We start from the raw sequence: 20,896 nt of genomic DNA on the forward strand, positions 1-20,896 counted from the left end.
GTGGTGAGTAGAGCGAGTGGCTGGCGAGGAACTGCAGAGAGGAACTGCAGCTGGCAGGATGGCCAGTGGAGAGGAGCAGCAGTTGGCGGGGCGGCCAGCTAAAGTAAGTGCTCAGATGCCAGAGCAAGCAAGGTGCCTTCTTTCCCGTGTGAGAGGTGCCTCTGTACCCTGGGGTCCCCTCTGACCAAGGACAACCACTGTGAGTGGGGTATGGAGAGGGGCAAAGAAAAGGAACTGCTGGTTGTAGGACTCAAGAACACGAGGCGGAAGGCACTGCCCCACGCACTGTGGGGTGGGTGTCCTGCTCACAGTTCTATGATTATTAATCCTGCTTGTGACATTTTCCCTAATTAATGTGGGTGACTTCCCTCTTTTCATTAAAATTTTCTTCTCTACACTCGGACTCTGTGCTTGTGAATGGGGAAGTATTGCCTCTCAGAGGTGCCCAGGGGTGGTGTGTAATTTTTCCAGGTTACTGGGTGGAGGCTTGAGCCAGTTCTGTGTTGTGTCGATGAAAAGGAACCCCTAGATATTGAACCCGGCCCTGGTTGCTGCTGGCTCCACCTGGCAGAAGGGTTACACAAATGCAGCCATTTACACTCTGGCAGTCTCCTTCTTAGATTGTCTGTGACAGAGTGAACCCCCACTGGAGGCCTTGCCATCCTATTACACCTTGCCCTGGGAGAGGAGCAGTGAATGTGGGTCCACCAGGCCTGCCTAGAAAGGCTGCACAAAAGTAGCCAATCAGAGCCCCCAGTAGGCTTACATAAAATGAGCTGCAGGCCTGTAGCAGCTCATTTCCTGGCTGGAAATAAGAGGGGTGAAGATGGATGTACCTCGCTGTCCAAATGTGCTCTATGCACTGTGTGTACTGGACTTGGGAGAGAGGACCTAAGACTTTGAACCCTAAGTGTAAGGGGACTGTTGGCCCCTTACTAAAACTTAGTGGGGGGACTTTGGGTTTGCTAGCTCCCAGTACCAAAAGAAAGGGGAAGGGGTGGTGGGAAATCAGGACCCTGAGACTGACAGTTCCCAGGGACAATGGGGAGAGGCTAATGCTTCAGGTCAGCCTGATTGACAGAGTGGGCAGGCTAATGAGGGAGTTAGGAGGTCAGGGGGTTCCATCCTCCGTATGAGCTGGAACTTCCTGGGCCAAAGTCGGGGTGAGCTAAAGAGAGAGCAGGAGCCTGAGCTAAGCTGGGGAGCAGAGCTGTGCCAGCCACAGAAAAATCCCAAGGAGCAGGTCAGTGCTGGGAGCAGAGCCACAGAAGCAGCCCAGAGAGCAGACCTGTGCTGGGAGGAGAGCTGCAGCAACCAGAGCCAGAGGGGCCAGAAAAGCAGCCCAGGGATCTGGAGGCAGAGCAGCAGCAGTGTTGGGGCTGGGGTGGAGCAGTATGGAGCCACGTGCGGTGAGCAGCTGGGGAGAGTGGAGGGGCCCTGGGCAGCGGGCCTACCTCAGGGAGATGCCCCCAGCCAAGAGGCCTGGCAGGCCAGACTTGGAGGGGGATCATAATCCTGATGGGGCAGGGGTACTGATGCTGGGAAGAAGAGTCCTGCCACCTAGAGCCTGAAGGCGTGTGGCCACCGCCAGAGCAAGTATCCGACCCACAGCATCCCTGCAGCACAGCCAGGGCCTGGCAGGAGGCCTGGGAATGTGAGAAACAGACTATGCACTTCCCTTACATCCCAGAGACTGCTGTTTACAATGTCCCTGTGCCACAGAGTGGGGTTATATGTTTTCCTTTAACCTGTCCCATTTTTCCTTATTTATTTTAAATTGATTGCTGCTTAATAAATTGTATTTGCTTGAACTATATGTAATGACCAGTGTGTCAGGGAAGTGTCCAGAGCAGAGAGAACACCCTGGAGTGGGGACACCCTAGTGTGGCGGTTCAATGACAAGACAGAACACAGCTTTTAGCAAGCAAGCAGGCTGGTCTCTGCTAACAGGCTTCTGCCTGTCAGCTTTCCACCTTCCCCTTTATTCTCTCTCTCCCCCCGCGCATTACATTCTCCAATAGATAAAAGGAATACACTGGCTTTGTTTAACATTCTTATTTACCAATTTCTATCTACCGCATTCCTTGCTCTTGGGCCTTGAGCCCAGTCCTGAGAGGCTTCCCACGGTTCATGTCATCTTGGCGAGATTCCAAGGTTGATGCCCTTGGATGGAGCAGTGTGTGCACTGCTCCTACACAACACTCCGGGTGTGCCCTGAATGTTGCCAAGCGCATAAACCTTTATGAATCCTACATCCCCTCCTTTTTTGTTTATTTGTGCTCGGCCATCTCATGGTAGCCATCAATTTGCATTTGCAAGCCAATTAACTCCCGGACAGACAAGGTCATAACTCGTGGAGCCTGCCAGAGCGGGTCTCGACAAAGCCTTAACAAAGAGGGAATACATTGTACACAGCAGCAGCAAAAAATAAGCTTAAGAAGGTAAAGTGTGATTGGCTGGGCCCCAATTAGCCATGCTAGAGTACTGGGAAGAGAGGTTCGAGTAAGCGGCGAGCATCATCTCATTCCCAATTTCCTCAGGGTGATGACATACTGGAATAAGGCACGTACCTAACAATTCTTCAGCTGCTACAAAATCAAATAAACAAAAGTGGGTAACATTTGCTATTGAAGCCAATCTTTCCTATAGGTTACATGTCATTCGGGCCCGTAACGGAGAAAGCGCTCCCAAGTCAACCCCTCCAGGAAATAGCAGGCACAGAAGGCATACAATCAGTACAGAATTAGCAGTAATTTGGGCGAGAATCGCCACAGACAGAGTCTCAGGAGTCTCTGGCTGTTGGTTTGCTGCCAGTCTTCGTTGAGCCGCGGCGACCAATGCTTTTACTGCTCCCCATGTCACGGGCTGGCTTGGGACGTTACGTCTCCTCCGTCTCCGTCCCGCCGTTGTCGACCCGGGAGGCACCGCGTTCTCCTCCAAGGTCAGCTGAAACTCCGGTATGGGGTTCAACAGCCCCTGGTGCCACGCCATGCTGTTTCAGTGCCGGTCGCACACACCGGCCTGGAACCCACAATGGTCCTGCAGGGAGAAACACAGCAGCATATCCCCGACCCCAAGTGTTTAAAGGCACTGGGCCCAACCATTGCGGATCGGGCAGCTGACGGTAATAGACACGCGGTCTTTCCAGTACCTCAGATTTGTGAAAATGCCGATCCGCGGGGGTCTGCTGATCTGCGTTCAGCGTTAAATTATTTAAACAAAAGGATATGCAGTTGTTGCTGAATGTCTCCTAAGGTTCGGAGACGCAGCTCCCCTTGTTTTAATTGTTTGTCAAGCAGGGTTTTTAGCGTGCGATTTGCACGTTCAACAATAGCTTGGCCTGTGGAATTATAAGGGATCCCGTGTATGAGACAGATGTCTCATTGGGCACAAAAGGTGGAGAGGGCGGTGGAGCAATAGGCCGGGGCATTATCCGTTTTTATCTGGCTCGGGTGACCCATAACAGCAAAACAGGCTAGCAAATGGTGAATAACTTTGGGAGTGGCTTCCCCACGCTGTGGGGTCGCCCAAAGGAATCCCAAATAGGTATCAATGAAAACATGTAAAAACGAATAGGGGCAGAATTGTGGCACGTGAGTGACATCCATTTGCCACAGCTGATTCGCTGCGGTACCTCTAGGGTTAATGGCATAAAAAAAGGTAGGGGCAGCAGCGGCGCAGTGGGGGCAGGAACAAACAATAGAACGTGCATGATCAGCAGGAATGTGAAACTGTCGGGCCAAAACAGAGGCAGACTGATGAAAAAAGGAATGGCTTTCAATGGGGTCAGAAAAAAGGGAATTTACCTGACCACGTAACGCGCGATCGGCGCGCGCATTGCCTTCAATGAGTAGCCCAGGCAGAGGGGTATGACTGCAAATATGAGCAACAAAATAAGGGAAATTACGAGTGGTGATGAGATACTGTAAAGACAAAAACAGGCGAAGGAGGTCCGCATCGACCTGAGGGGTAATGAGGGCTAGGGGTAAGTGATTAATTACCTGATAAACATAATGCGTGTCCATGATCAAATTAAAGGGACAATCAGGAAAAAGTTAAAAGGCCAAAATAACAGCAGCTAGTTCCAAGGACTAGTGAAGCTCTCCAAGCGCTGTGCATGCAAATATTGTTGTACAAGTGAATGAAGCGCTTTCAGCTTTTCTAGAGGGAGGGGCCACTGGTCAATCCATACGGGCTCTAAGGATTGCCATACCAATGGTAATGCGGATGGCAAGGTGGGTGAGGGAGGATTTTGGGCCATTATATATTAATATCAAGGGTGGTGTCCAGCTTTGTAAGTAAATCACGGCCCCAAATATTGAGGTGGACAGGGAGTACAAAAGGGCGGATTGTAGCAAGGACACGGCCTCCCGGTTTAGAGACCGTGACCCAAGACAAACTTTGGCGCCCGGGTTTGCTACCCCCGATCCCCCACAACTCTTTAGAAGGAACTGTTGGCCAACCGACTGGCCACTCTGGATCACGAATCACCGTAACGTCAGCTCCAGTGTCCACCAGCCCTGTAAAGGGAACATTATTTAAGAGAAGTGTTAACTGAGGTTTCGAGGAGCGGACCGACATTGTTAGAGCAACAAGTGGAGAGGACGTGTTGTGAGACGGCAAGTGAGCCAGTGTCGATCCAAAGCCGCCTCCGCCCCGGGCTTGATCCTCTGCGGCTGGCACCTGATAGGGGACTAAAATCAATTGTGCAATTGACCGTCCACGCGGGAGCGACTGCAGAAGATGGGTCCACACCTGAACCTTAATAATGCCGGTGTAATCGGCATCGATGACCCCTGGGATGACAAAAAAGCCCTGTTTCCCAGCGTGTGAGCGAGGGAGAACCAGACCCACAAACCCGTCAGGGAGAGGTCCCATCACCTGCGTAGGTATGGCGCAAACCTCCCCCGGCAACTGAAAATCAGCATCCTCCTGCATAATCAAATCAAGCCCTGCACTTCCGGCAGTCGCCGCCCTCATAGAGTCTATGGATTTTAAGGCAGAGGAAGAGTTGTCTGAGTGGGAAACACCCCCGTTTGGCCCTGGGTTCGGGGGAGACCCGTCGTGCGGTTTCCTGACCCACTACGACACCGATTAGCCCAGTGATAGCCCTTCCGACACTTGGGGCACTTCTTTGAGGGGCGGGCGGGCGCCATCGATGAGCGGCACTCCCGCTGAAAGTGACCCTCCTTACCACAGCGGTAACAACGCTTCCCCTCCTTCCCGCTTTTCTGCAGGGCGGCAGCCAGAACTCCAGCCTTATGGGCTTGGGTTCCACTGTTTTGGCACGCCCGCAGCATGTCCAACAGCTCTAGAATTCCAGAGGCTTGTGCAGCCTGGAGAGCACGGCGGCAATCCTCGTTCGCATTTTCAACAGCCATTTTTAACAGGATCTCCTGAGCTGCCGCAGGGCTATCCACCTGTCGGAGGATAGCCTCCTGCAATCTGTTGGTAAAATCCATAAAGGACTCTGATGCACCCTGACGGATACTGGCAAAGCTTTTAGTAGGCCTGCCTGAATCCCGGACCTTCCGGAAAGCATGCTGGGCGCAGGTGGAAATAATGGGGAAGATGGCCTGAGGGAGTTGAGACTGCAGCTGAACAGTAGCAAACTGGCCCTCCCCTGCCAATTGCTCACAAATGATACCTTGCTCTCTATATACCTGGGCTTGGCGTTCCGCCATCTGCCGATACTCACTAAGCCAAATAACATACTGACTAGGTGTCAGCATCATGCGCAACAGCGCCTTCCAGTCTTCAGGGACCAGGGAGTACCCAGAACCTAGCCCTTCAATGAGACCACGCACATACGTGCTAGTCAGGCCAAACTCGCGAATCGCTTTCTTTACCTCTCTGATCACCGAGTAAGGCAAACTGACCCAGTTTGCAACCTGGTTGCCCTGGCCATCATCCTGCCAGGTCACCGGACAAACTGAGACCAGATCAGCCAGCTCCTCTGCTGTAATATCTGAGCGAGTCTTCGCTGCGTGAACCATTTGTTGCACCAGCGAAAGCCCTTGAGCAGACGCAGACGACCCCCCGGGGGGCCCCAGAGCATGGGGCCCCACGGGCGGAGGGCGATCACACACCGGCTCCGGTGGGGAAGGCCAGGGAGGCGGTGGTAATAGAGGCACTGGGGGCAAAGCAGGGGGAGGGATGGTTGCAGGAGCGGACCGGGGTGGCGTGATCGGCAGCCCCTCTGTTGGCGCGGGAGAGGGTCCTTCCGAGGCGACACACTGTGTTGCATCGGTGGGGGGGGGCGCAGGAGCGGACGGGCGTGGCGAGATCACCAGCTTCGCGAGGGAGGGCCTGTCCGAGGCAACACGCTGTATCGCGTCGCGGCAGAGGTGCCAGGCATGTAAAGCCTGTACGGGCGCCCGAGGCTCTTTGTGCAATGTCTGGCCCAATCACTCCCAGTCCGCTAGCTTAAGGGTTCCGGCTTCAGGGTACCACGGGCACTGGGCACTCACCTCCTGTAGCAGGAGAGTGAGTTCTCGAGTGGGGCAGTCATGCTGAGCCTTACGCAGCAAATACTGTAGCTCATTGTGGTGTTGCACTTGCAAAGCAGAGAGGGAGCTTCCCATACTTACCACAACGAAAAATACTCACCGGGATCCGCGAAGCGGATGAGTGACGCGTCTGAAACCCTTGCCGGGCAAGGTGAGTGCTGAGGGCCCCACGTTTGGGCGCCAGTTGTGGCGGTTCAATGACAAGACAGAACACAGCTTTTAGCAAGCAAGCAGGCTGGTCTCTGCTAACAGGCTTCCGCCTGTCAGCTTTCCACCTTCCCCTTTATTCTCTCTCTCCCCCCGCGCATTACATTCTCCAATAGATAAAAGGAATACACTGGCTTTGTTTAACATTCTTATTTACCAATTTCTATCTACCGCATTCCTTGCTCTTGGGCCTTGAGCCCAGTCCTGAGAGGCTTCCCACGGTTCATGTCATCTTGGCGAGATTCCAAGGTTGATGCCCTTGGATGGAGCAGTGTGTGCACTGCTCCTACACAACACTCCAGGTGTGCCCTGAATGTTGCCAAGCGCATAAACCTTTATGAATCCTACACCCTAGCTTCTGTTCTAAGTGACCACAACGAATCCTGGGCCCAGCCTTGTTGAGGTTATGAGGACTTTGCCACACAGGAGAATGGAAAGGGATCCCTTGAGATCAGGCAGGCCTCTGGGTAAAGGAAATGGGAGCGAGGACTCAGATCCTTTGGCTAGCCCATTTCACAGGGGTAATTTATAAGCCAGGAACGTTCCCCACAATAGCGGGACCATTCCCCCACTTCCGTAAGGTAACAGGTGAGAAGAGGCCCAGGGAACACAGCAGCAACTAACTGAAGGGAGCAGTATGTGACTGCTGTTTATATACTCCCTGGATTAGAACCCAGAGTGAGGTGGGTGGGCCTGGGTTCCCCCATGGGCTGCTAGTAAACTGGCCTAAGCCCTAAGAAGGGAACAAGGCTCCTTTAGAAGCCCAAGCAAAGGGCTGGATTAAAAGGGCCTAGAGATGGGGCTGATGACCCTGGTGAGGGCAGACAGTCTGATGAACTCTTTGCTACCCCAGAAGGGGTTCAATTTTGACTGTCTGACTTGGCGGGAGGGCTGAGGCACTGAAGACCGACCTAGTGAGACTGGCAACCTTTGGGGAGGGTGCCAGGAATGGAAACAATTGTAATACCACACTCAACTGCAGCACCCCTGTGACACTGCTGCTATAGCTATACGGGCATAAAACACTGGCTAAGTGTGTTTTGTCTCCCACTTGATTGGACAGAAGATAAGAATGTATTTCTCCTAATAGCTGATACAACTATTCTATTAGCTCAAGTGGTACAGCCTTGTCCTCTGCTACTGAAGGTCCTAGGTTCAATTGTCACTTGATGACTTGTATAAGGAGTCATTAAACACTCATCTCTGATTCACTGCTAAACAAACCTGTGGCTTTGTATCAGTTTATTTCAGTTACCCAAATGACTATGTTTTAGACATGTAAGAGGAGTATACCCAGGCATGGCTCTGTCCTTATATTTCCCATGTTAATTTACACTTCACATTTGTCTCCACTGTCTGTAATAATAGCAAGATCACTTACCCTGAACTTTCCTACCCATGCTTCAAGTTCACCTCTAATGAAAACTCATTCGTGGTTACATTTTATTTTATTGCCTCTGTGACAGTGTCAAGGGCTAGCACTCTGGCCACTATTAATATTGAGTAGGTTTCCCTCGAGAAGGCCTAATTGGACAGGTGTACCTGATTACCTGGACAGATGGGGGCTAATGAGTCAATAAGCCAATCAGCCCATTAATAAGGAAGCTGTATAAAAACGCACAGGAAGGGGTGTTTGGGAGGGGGGAATCTAATCCCACCACTCTCTCTTGTCTGAGTAGAGACACCTTACCCCCGTTCCTTTTGGTGAAGGGGTTAGAAAACTGAGATACAGTAAAGGTGTTGAAATACTAATGTGCATCAGGGGAGGGATTAAAACACTGTAAATAAACTAGATGGCAGTGTTCACAGGCAAAGCCTCAGAGCACTCTGTCTGTGGAAGAAGTGGGGGTGTGGTATGATGCCCCATCACAGCCCCAAGTTTCAACTGTCCAGAATTCAGTGTGTGCAAAATGTTCCTGATGCTCCTTTTCACGCTACCCCATTCCCAAACATTTCTTCTGTCTCCCTGTTCAGTGCAGAAACTGGGTCAAAATGGATGACTCTGTGCCAGTTCCACAAAGCAGACATCAAGATGACCCAGGAAAGAGTTAGAAACTCTGGTGGAACAAAGCAGACTTTAAGCTGTCCCTAGGGTAGTGGTTCCCAAACTTTAACAACCTGTGAACCCCTTTCACTAAAATGTCAACTCTCGCGAACCCCCTCCTAAAAATGAATATTTCCAGGGATTTTCTCCTTTACCTGAGTATAAATTATAAAAGCAGTGATCTTGGAAATATAAAATTTGTTTTTATGACATGCTTATTACACACTATTTATTATTGTTATTTATCAATACAGTATTTTTATTACATTATGAAAATGGCAACACTCTTCCAAGATCTCACTTTCGTAGCTTGTATCCCTTTGAATAAACCTGTTATAAGACACGGCTCCTACATTTCATCAAGGAGTATCAGATGTGAAACAGCATGAAGGTATTTAAGAAGCCAACTCAAAGAGTTCCTCCTACACAAACGTTCAGGTCTTGAGCGTCCAGGCAAACAACGCACGTTACAACAAAGCTTAAACTTGTTCTTCCATAATACTTTTAAAAACAATACTAGCTGTCTATTTAATTTTAAAAACAGCAAAAAATATCTACCTCCCTTTCCATTTCTTATAAGGTCTTGAAGTTTAAATCTCCTCAGTGTGATAGATAAGCTTGCTTTGGTCTGCTTAGCTCTTGGAAGTCCAGAGGCTCCAGGCTGCCGGCCCTGTGCTGCCCAGGGTCCCTAGGGACAGCTCTGTCCGCCATTAGGGAATTTTTTTCCTGAGAACCCCCTGCAACATTTTGCGAACCCCAGTTTGGGAACCACTGCCCTAGGGGTATTTCTGAGTAGCCAGAGCTGGCAGAGAGCTTATGCACTCCTATGTGAGTGGGATTTTGGGGGCCTACGCGTATCTGAGTACCTGAAGGAAAAGAGACAACACAGTTCACTCTGGTTTTAATGTTCCAATCTGTAATTTGGAGGATGATATGAATTTGATGATAAAAGGCTTGGGAATTCTTTCCAGCACACTTACTATTTGTATTATTGTTGTGCTTAAGGGCCACAGTCATGGTTCAAGGCCCCACTGTACTAGGCATTGTACAAACCATAACAAAAATCAGCTCACAATCTAAGGGCGCGTCTACACTTGCAAAGTTACAGTGCTGGCAGTTACAGCGCCACTCAGAGAGCACAGAAGGAAAACCGCTGTTGTGTGTTCACACCGTCAGCTGCCTGAGCAATAATGTGTTCACACTTGCGATGCTATTCGGAGCGGTGCACAAAGGCAAGAGGAGTACGACATTGATCTTGCCATGTGTAGTAGCTACAAGATGAGATTTCTTGTGGCATTCACGGAGGTGCTGACCACTGTGGAAAGCCGCTTTTGGGCTCGGGAAACAAGCACTGAGTGGTGGAATCACATCGTGATGCACTTCACGAGCAGTGGCTGCAGAACTTTCGCATGAGTAAAGCCACATCATGGGACTGTGTGATGAGCTCGCCCTAGCCCTGCACACGAGAATGAGAGCTGCCCTGCCCTGTTGGAGAAACGCATGATGACTACACTGTGTAAGCTGGCTACTCTAGACTGATTGGTTGCTAACCAGTTTGGAGTGGGAAAGTCGACCATTGGACTCGTGTTGATGCAAGTGTGCAGGGCCATTAATCGCATCCTACTCTGAAAGACCATGACTCTGGCCAACGTGCGTGACATTGTGGACTGCTTTGCACAAATGGGCTTCCCTAACTGCGGAGGGGCGATAGATGACACACACATTCCAATTCTGGCACCAGACCAGCTGGCCACCGAGTACATTAATTGCAAGGGATATTTCTCAATGGTTCTCCAGGCGCTTGTGGATCACCATGGGCATTTCACAGACATTAACGCAGGCTGGTCCAGAAAGATGCATGACGCACACATCTTTTGGAACACTGGCCTGTTCAGGAAGCTGCAAGCAGGGACTTTCTTCCTGAACCAGAATATCACCATAGGGGAAATCGAAATGCCCATTGTGATCCTGGGAGACCCTGCCTACCCCTTAATGCCATGGCTTATGAATCCATACACAGGACACCTTGACAGCAACAAGAAGCGGTTCAACAACAGTTCGAACAACAGTTCGCTGCTCCCAGACTACTGCACTGGGCAGCACAGCATGGGGAGGAGGTAACCAGCCCTCTGTGGAGAAAGAAGTGGTTCGGGACTATTTAGAAAAGCTGGACGTGCACAAGTCCATGGGGCCAAATGCGTTGCATCCGAGAGTGCTAAAGGAGTTGGCGGATGTGATTGCAGAGCCATTGGCCATTATCTTTGAAAACTCATGGCGATCGGGGGAAGTCCCGGACAACTGGAAAAAGGCTAATGTAGTGCCCATCTTTTAAAAAGGGAAGAAGGAGGATCCTGGGAACTACAGGCCAGTCAGCCTCACCTCAGTCCCTGGAAAAATCATGGAGCAGGTCCTCAGGGAATCAATTCTGAAGCACTTAGAGGAGAGGAAAGTGATTAGGAACAGTCAGGATGGATTCACCAAGGGCAAGTCATGCCTGACTAATCTAATTGCCTCCTATGATGAGATAACTGGTTCTGTGGATGAAGGGAAAGCAGTGGACTGGACGTGTTGTTCCTTGACTTTAGCAAAGCTTTTGACACTGTCTCCCACAGTATTCTTGCCAGCAAGTTAAAGAAGTATGGGCTGGATGAATGGACTATACAGTGGATAGAAAGCTGGCTAGATTGTCGGGCTCAATGGGTAGTGATCAATGGCTCCATGTCTAGTTGGCAGCCGGTATCAAGTGGAGTGCCCCAAGGGTCGGTCCTGGGGCCGGTTTTGTTCAATATCTTCATAAATGATCTGGAGGATGGTGTGGATTGCACCCTCAGCAAGTTTGCAGGTGACACTAAACTGGGAGGAGAGGTAGATACGCTGGAGGGTAGGGATAGGATACAGAGGGACCTAGACAAATTGGAGGATTGGGCCAAAAGAAATCTGATGAGGTTCAACAGGGACAAGTGCAGAGTCCTGCACTTAGGATGGAAGAATTCAATGCACCGCTACAGACTAGGGACTGAATGGCTAGGCAGCAGTTCTGCAGAAAAGGACCTAGGGGTTACAGTGGACGAGAAGCTGGATACAAGTCAACAGTATGCCCTTGTTGCCAAGAAGGCCAATGGCATTTTGGGATGTATACGTAGGGGCACTGCCAGCAGATCGAGGGACGTGATCGTTCCCCTCTATTCAACACTGGTGAGGCCTCATCTGGAGTACTGTGTCCAGTTTTGGGCCCCACACTACAAGAAGGATGTGGAAAAATTGGAAAGAGTCCAGCAGAGGGCAACAAAAATGATTAGGGGACTGGAACACATGACTTATGAGGAGAGGCTGAGGGAACTGGGGATGTTTAGTCTACGGAAGAGAAGAATGAGGGGGGATTTGAGAGCTGCTTTCAACTACCTGAAAGGGGGTTCCAGAGAGGATGGCTCTAGACTGTTCTCAGTGGTAGCAGATGACAGAACAAGAAGTAATGGTCTCAAGTTGGCGTGGGGGAGATTTAGGTTGGATATTAGGAAAAACTTTTTCACTTGGAGGGTGGTGAAACACTGGAATGCGTTACCTAGGGAGGTGGTGGAATCTCCTTCCTTAGAAGTTTTTAAGGTCAGGCTTGACAAAGCCCTGACTGCGATGATTTAATTGGGATCGGTCCTGCTTTGAGCAGGGGGTTGGACTAGATGACCTCCTGAGGTCCCTTCCAACCCTGATATTCTATGAACAACAGGCTGAGCAAGTGCAGAATGATTGTTGAGTGTTCTTTTGGCTTTTTAAAGGCCCACTGGTGCTGCCTATATGGGAAGCTGGACCTGGCCAATGACGATATTCCTATGCTTATAGCAGCGTGCCGTACGCTCCATAATATTTGTGAAGGGAAGGGTGAAAGGTTCATTCAGGGCTGGGCCGCTGAGGCTCAGTGCCTGGACGCTGAATTTGAACAGCCAGAGATCAGGGCTATTAGAGGGGCACAGCGTGGGGCCATAAGGATCAGGGATGCTTTGAGGCATCCATTTGAAGCTGAAAGCCACTAATATTTGGTGCTATGCTCGGGATTGCAGTGCTTGTAATGCTAGGAGGTGATTGGTGCACTTGATGCAAGAAGGGGCCTTAACACAGCTGTATGTATGTTGCTTTCCAGTGCTCTTTTTGCTTTCACTTAATAGAATAAAGATTGCTTTCAAACAAACACAATTCTTTTATTGATAGACAACAACCAGAAGAGAGAGTCAAATGAAAAAATTAATCCGCAGGGAGGGGCAGGGGGGGCAGAATGGAAGGTCTCAAGAGGAGGAAGGGTCCCGAGACGGCTACAGATTTGTGTATGTCCAGGGACCATACCCAACCTTCTCCTTTGGAGTACGATGCAGCGGGTGTTGTACTTCAGCAGGGCCAAACTGCAGATGGATGGGTGTTGAGTGTAGTGGGTATTAGGAGTAGAATGCTGCAGAGATTGATAAGAGTGTGTTGGCAGTGTGTGGAGGCGCATGGGAAAGAGTTTTGCAACAGCGGCTGCAGGGGAGGGTGGGCGCGGAGCTGCTTGGTTTGAAGAGCTAGTATCTCCTGGAGTGTGTCTGCTTGGCGCTCCATAACTGTTAAGAGCTGCTCCGTGGCTTCTTTCTGGTGTGCCGCGTTCCTTTTGATCCCTCTTCTCGCTGTCCCGCCACTCCAATTTTTTTTTCTCGGCAGCGGACTGCATCATAACCTCATGCATAAAGTCCTCCTTAGTCCTTGGCCACTTGCAAATTCTTTGCAACCATTCTGCCGCCGATAAGGGAGGCTGGCCTCCCAAGGTCATTTCTGTGAAGTTTAAATGCAACATTTTACAGAAGCAGTATTGTTTGCAACACAGACAACACTGTTTTAGTGCTTTAAAAGACAGCCAGTACTCACACACCTGACACTAACTGGCTGACCCCAGGCAAGCACACATAAGCCAAAAGATCCCCAATATGGTGAACAGCTGCAGCAGCAGGGTAAATTACTGTTGCCAGACACTGCTGTACACTGGGAACGTGGCTCTTGGGCATGTGGGGAGAGCCAGCACTGTAGGCTGGGCCTGATAATCATTCCTGTCCCAACACTTTCCACAGGAGGTGATCATTTTGGAAGATATCTCACTGCTGAGGGTGATTAAGGAATCAAGGGAGGGTCTTCTCCAAGTCTGCGGCTTCCGCCCTGGGCCCAATGCAGCTAGCCTGTGTGCAGCTATGGTCCCCCCCGCATCTCCTCCCCCCCGCCCCCCCCCCGATGGCACAGTGGTGCGGGAAAGTTATCGTTAATGGGGCAAGAAACAAAGCAGCTCTGGTGAGGAACCTGCGGGAGCAGATTGCCCAGTACCCCCACAAGAGTTTCCTGGAGATCTCTGAGGGAGATTTCCGTGAAGTGAGGGAGTGTATCGAAAGCCTGTTCCGCCGCTCAAACTAGGCATGATGTGGGAGACAAGCCTGCTTCCTGCAACCCTCCTGCCCCCAACAACTCACTTCAGCAATTCCCAAAATCAGATCCACTTACTGGGGGCCTCCTCTCCCGTTTGCGCTTCGCCAATATCCGCCTGCTGTGACTGGCTAGGCTCCTTCAGGGTAGAAAAGAGCTCCTGACTGCATGCATCTCTGGCCTCCGAGTCATCCTCTGCCTCTGGTTCCCCCTCCCCCTCTTCATCCAAGATTGCTTCTTCCTGGCTCGGTCCACTCTCGATTTGGCAACGAAGCCAAAGAAGTATCCACAGGAGACTTCACAGTGGAGGTGGGGTCATCACCAAGTATCGTGTCCAGCTCTTTGTAGAACCGGCAGCTCGTGGGCACAGTGGTTTGCCTCCCGTGCCTTGTGGTAGGCATTCTGCAGCTCCTTCACTTTGACCCTGCACTGCAATGTATCCCGGTCATAGCCCTTTTCTATCATGCTTCTAGAAATCTGTCTATAGGTATCAAAATTCCGACAGCTGGAGCACAGCTGTGACTGCACTGCCTCCTCTCCGATGAGGTCCAGCAGCTCGGCATTGCTCCAAGTGGGGGATCGCCTGGTGCGTGGAGCAGGCATGGCCACCTGGAAAGATGCGCTGAGACCACTGCACAGGTCAGGGAGCAAACAGGAAGGAGACTTTCAAATTTGCAAAGGAATGTATGGGGTGGGGCTGACAGCTGGTCACCTGAAGGCAGGGCAGTAGAGTTCAAACCGATGGCTAGATAGGTGAGAACAGGCATTGTGGGACACCTCCTGGAGGCCAATTGCAGCACTGTAATCACAACAGTGTCTACACTGGCACCGCAGCGCTGTGGCCCTGGCACAGAAAGCTCTACACCTCTCCTTGAGGTCGTTTTTTTAGAGCACTAAGTGGCTTGGCAGTGTGTACACGTCGGGAGTTACTGCGCTCAAAGCTGCTTTACTGTGAACAAACTTGCCAGTGTAAAGAAGCCCTAAGTTCAGAACACACAACAGGTGAATAAAACAAACAGGGAGTACAAGGAAACAATGAGACAATACTAGGCAGCCTGATAAGTCACAGAATACCAGCTGCCTAACTATGATTAAGTTTTTTGGGGTTTTTTTTTTTGGTAGTCATCATGTCAGAGGAGAGTTTAAAGGTATTCAAAGTGGATTTGAAGGAGGACAATGAGATGGCCATTGTTTACTGGTATCTCTTGCCATGTATAAGAGGCACACCTCCTATTTCTGTGAATGCATTCAAATTCCCCCCTATTTCTCTTTCCTTTATTGCTAATGCTGGATGGATACCACTATCCTATTTGGTCACTAAATACATTTTGTGATGGTTAAATAATTAGGTGCACAACTAAACTGGGAATCAGATCTATATGGCTGAGCATACATTTGCCAGTGCAGTGACACCAGGGCCATTTGTTCCCTGTTCAGCTAGCCACCACCCTCTCCTCATTTCAAAAGCTTCCTAAAAGCTCTTTTCTTCCACATTGCTGAAAGCGAGTTAACGTTAAATAAATAATGTATTTGAACTAAGAGATGCACACATCACTAAGAGAATAAATATATGTATTTGAACTAAGAGATGCACACATCAAAACTAAGTAACTGATCTTATCACTGTAATTCTTGTCCTCCCTGACACTTCCTCTGTGTGTTACACATTCATTGTGTCACATGGCTCAAGCCCACTAATGTACACAAGAGTAACTTCACTCATGTGAGTACTCCTATGGATATCAAAGGATCAGCGAGTAGTGCGTGAACATGCACAGTCAAGCTCTTAGACTAAACTTTTGAGGGCAAATGCCTGTGTTGTTTGCTTTGTAATGCTTAGTACATTTTAAGTGCTGTATAAATAACAGTCAGATTTTTAATTCTACCATCACCCAAAGCCAATGTAAGAGATGGAGAAAGGAACTGTAAAGGGAAAGAATAACCTCCCAGGTGTAGATGAAAGCCTAAGTGGGATTATACAGCTATTTTAAGGAACATTAATCCGTTTTACGTATTAAGACAGTGAAAGCAACCCCCTTGATCAGGATAGTGAGAGAAAGTCTAAGACAGTGTGCTGGGTCACTCCCTGTAGGAAGAACAAAAACAAAAATATCTTTTTCAATTTTACAAATATATTCAGATCAATTTGTGGGGGTGTGACGGGGTATACCAGACCCTTTGAGGTGCTCTGGAAGACCCTGCAGTCCTGCCACATTCTGTTCCAAACAGGAGCAGAAGAGACGTCCTCCAAGCAGCCTAGAGTGGTTGTGGGGAAGCAGCCAATGAGGGAGGTCACAGGAAATAGCCAATCTGGAGCCAGCAGGTTCACCTACAAGGAGCTGCAGGGCCAGAGTCACTCAGTTCCTTGCTGGAGCTAGAGGAGTGTGCCTGGCTGGCTGAGGGAGCTACAGTAGCTTGGACAGAGCAGTGCTGGCAGAGACCAGGGTGGAGGTGTTGGCTTGAGAAGGATCTCCATGCTGACTGCTGGGACTCAACCAGAACAAGGCCCTGAGATAAGGGTGAAGAATGTGTTGAGGTTGTGGGGAAGTAGCCCAGGGAAGTGTAGAAGCGATGCAGTTTAGTTAAAGGGATGTGGCAGATGGCTACTATTTACAAGGTCCCTGGGCTGGGACCTGGAGTAGTAGATAGGCCTGGGTCTCCCTCCCCTTCTCCCTGTTAGCCACTGGGGAGGGGTGCTCACAAGATGTGAGTGCCAACCTGTTACAGGATGGAATCTTGATTTGAGAAATCCATAAATTTCATGGATATTCAAAGCCAATTCTGGTTTAAATGTTCTAAAACAGAATAAAAAAAAGCAATCCAATTCTGAAAGCAAGACATAATCTGTGTTAACCCTGCTGTGTGCTGCCTTAATCAAACTTTCTTTGCAATGAAAATTTGCACATTCTTTCACTTGTCATAAGATAGACTCTTCCTTGATGGATTATCTGATTAAAATTATACAGTGAGCTACAGTACATTGAAGAAAGATGGTGAAAGGAACCTGCACGTTCAAAGATCCTGAAATTCAGACTACAACAAAAAAGTGGTTTGTCTGATTGTTTTTTTGTTTGTTTTTAACATTCCATGCACCTTCTTTTAGAAGCCGCTCTCAATTAGTTATGGTAATATTACTAACTTTCAGTTTATATTGTTTCACCTGAACATTACTAAGAAGCAGAAGAAATAAGTACAGAAATAATCCACGAGTGTGGTTTGTCTTTGCTTAGTTAGTGAAAGAGAGTGCTGTATTAATCAAAATACTGAGAGAATTTTAATCAACTCAGTTTCCCTTGAGGTTCTGTGTTAAATACTCTTTATTCAGAAAGAGTTCAGATTGTACTTGGGTCCAGAGATGGACTTTACAAGAGTTGAATTTCAAATATGTTCAAGATCTTTCTTTAGAAGCAAATCCTGGCATGTCCTCATAGGTGATTTTTTTTTCATTTTTCAAAGATAATTAATTTATAGTCCATTTTGTAAATGTAGGTTTAATTAATTTTCAGTTTAAATTCCGGGAAAAAATACACACACACACACACACACACTTCAAATGGCCCTACTCACGTTAATTTATATTCAGTGCAATAGAATTCATTAATACAACATTGTTTGGGATTTCAAACACCAGGAAATTCAGAGAAAATTTAACTCTACCCTTTTGTGTATGCCCAATATAAGGTTTTACATTCCAAGTTCACATAGATATGTCATATAGGCTGTAATGGCTCTTCCTGCAGGTGACAGAGCAAAAGGCACAAGTTTGTTTCTTTTATTTTATTTGGAGTGACAGGGTTGAGGGGTTAGGCAGCAGAGTATGAACTCTCTTCTGCTTTGTAATACAGCCCAAGAACACATGCCAAAGGGGTTCTCATCAGCTACTCCCTAAAGCAAGGACTTAGGATATTATATTGCCTAAATGGAAGTTGGGTGTTGACCTAACTCTCCATTCTGGGCTAAATTTTTGTACCATGTGTCACCAGCAGCACCACCCTGTGGCTAGCTAGGAGGGCTGACAATTTTTAATGAAATTAATGCCTGTAGAGAGGCAAGTCTTCAAGGGTTCAGGAATAATATAATAAATATTCTCTTCCTCTGGGTTTGAGTAACCTCCATATTGCTCTCAGGCCCTGCTGGCCAATGTTGCAAATTCTAAGGCTAAACCAAAACTAAGTTTTGTACATTGCTCTTCCATATTAGCTCCTCCACTACCTTTTTAAATGTTAAACTACCTTTATGACACATGTAGTTAGTATGCACTGCATGTGGGACTTCATCCTGTATCAGTGGGATCAGGATTAAGCCCATATTCAAAAACACCATATTCATTGAATTCATTTTATTGAAGCATCTTTCCAATCTGCATCTGTTCTCAGTGACTGATAGCTTTTCTTGTGGCTTTTATTCTATCTTAAGCAACTTTCACATTATGAAAGAAGTTAAATCCCTTTCCTCACCTGCCTCGAGTACAGTAGTTTAATCTTTTGTTAACTGCTGCACAGCTGTTACACTAACAGCTTTACAGGCACCTTTGTGGCTGCCTTGTCACCAGTTACACTTGTTATCCACTTAACTGGGCAAAGAACCCAACTATTAGCATCACACAAATGTTATGGCAAGAAGCTTAAAAAAACAAGACTGCGGCTAAACCATATCTGGGGGATCAGAGCAGAATTTAAGATGGTATTCAATGAGCATAATGATGGAATCAAATGTGTGTAGTATATTAAAGTAACTAAACTCATTTCTAAAAATGTCCAAAAAAATGAAGAAAGTAAAGAAGCCAAAGGAATTATATCATTCATCTGTAAAGTAATTCTATTCAAGAAATGGGTATTGAAGAATCACAAAACACCCACTTAAACAAATGCTTAAACTTTAAAATAAGCAAATAAAAGGTTTCCAAGGGCTGTGATCCAGCTCCCACTGAAGTTAATGGAAATTTTATCACTCTGTCACTGAAATCAGTGGGAGGAGGACTAGGCCTCAGAACCACTAAGATCTGGTAGCAAACTTCAAGACATCTCACTTAATCTGCTAAGAAGCATTTCTCTAGCTGTTGTTCTGTACAGCTGCACCCAGACTAAATTTATATACAAAAAACTACATTAAAATAGCATTAAGGTTGCAAAGTCAAGCACTCAAAAGTTAGTAAATGCCACAATTAAGGTTGTCAATTCAACCCTTTGTGCCTATGCATTATAATGGTCTTTCATTACATGATCACATACTCTTCTCTCCCCTCCCACAGTTCCTAACTCTGATTTAAGGGACAGGATGGGTGGCACTCACTCCAATGCATAGCCATATGCCTTATTTACTGCACACTATTCAAACCCTACTGCAAATATAGAATTGTTAGCTGCCTCAGGGACTTTTCTATGGTGCTCAACACGGCAGAATCCGAGTGCTTCAGAAACATTAATTTATCTTCACAGCAACCCTGTGAGGGAAAGCAGTAAAATTATTCCCATTTTACAGCTGGAGAACTGATAAAAATGAATGTCAGATATAACCTAATTTTAGATGCCCAATTTTAAATGCTGAGGACTTGATTTTTTTCAGAGTACTTACCATTTTATAGCACTCTGTGGTCAAAGCACAGCTCTCATTGCCTTCACTTGCAGAAGTAGTGAGCACTCCCTGCTGCAACTCAAACCCTATGGTGTCAAGTCAGGCACCTAGAAAATGAGGAACACTCAATTAGTGGCCACCTGAAAAAAGGTCTGTGTAAATGATTTGCCCAGCATCCCACAGGACCCCTATGGCAGAGGCAGTGATAGATGTCACCCAGTAGAACTGGATTCTGACTGCCTAAAGCACAAGTCCCTCCTTTCTCTCCCTGAAATCAGCAGCCATCCCTTTCAACAAATGAGGTAGGGGTCCTACAGACTGCAGCCTCATTAATTACAAAGGCCTGATTCATTCATTGAGCATGGTCCATCCTATGCACTGAATGAGGCATGGCTCCTCTGAAAAAGTAGTGTGTAATTGTGTAATTAAACTGTCATAACAGATATGCCCAAGGGTGCCAAATTAAGAATACACAGGCAAACTTAATTCTGGTATTTCCTGGATTTTGCAACCTTAACATTTTAATCTACAATTTTATATGTAGTTTCTGAAATTTAAAACAAACAGAGGAAAAAACCAAATTCCATTATGCTGAATCATGTTGACTCCGACCTGGTTCATCACTGGAGTTAGAATCTTTAGCTCAACATCACAGTCCTCCGCCAACGGAGCTAACACAGTAAGTGATAGCAGTAGTAGGTTGTCATCCTCTGTGTAGACCAGTCACTAGAGTGAGCTGAGGCACACACTTTGCCAGTACATTTCACAGCTATTTGCTGACAGCAGAGGAATGCTGAGACAGAGGAAACCTTAGCTCTCTTCTAGGTTCTGAGGGGCGTGTATTCTAGTGGTTTCAGACCCTCCTGCTTCTGCCCCCCCACACCTGTCCCTGTCCCAGTTGTTTCCTTAATCCCCCATGCCTCTACATCCCAGGCCCCCACTAGCTTGGATCCACATCCTTGTTTCTAACCCCGTTCCTCCTTGGACCTTTGTCCCAGTATCTCACCCCCAAGTCAATTCCTCACCCCTCTGCATTCCAGGCAGCCTGCTTCCTTCCTCCTCCTCACTGCCTGAGAGCCAGCAGAGGGAACAGTGAGAGCACACAAGAGACAGTCTTCCTTCCCTGTTGCTG

At 48.0% G+C, this 20,896-nt stretch overlaps 1 long non-coding RNA gene across 1 annotated transcript; it reads right to left on the reverse strand.

Annotated features, from left to right (window-relative positions):
- Positions 1 to 3,836: 3,836 nt before the first annotated feature.
- Positions 3,837 to 20,824, reverse strand: LOC119565204. Its single transcript, XR_005223846.2, has 3 exons — positions 20,790 to 20,824; positions 19,765 to 19,871; positions 3,837 to 3,873 (listed from the first exon to the last, which is right to left on the reverse strand). It is a non-coding gene; the product is annotated as an uncharacterized LOC119565204 (long non-coding RNA).
- Between the last annotated feature and the right edge of the window lie 72 nt (positions 20,825 to 20,896).

This window comes from Chelonia mydas, chromosome 1, assembly GCF_015237465.2.
Source record: "Chelonia mydas isolate rCheMyd1 chromosome 1, rCheMyd1.pri.v2, whole genome shotgun sequence".
Classification (NCBI taxonomy): domain Eukaryota; kingdom Metazoa; phylum Chordata; order Testudines; family Cheloniidae; genus Chelonia; species Chelonia mydas.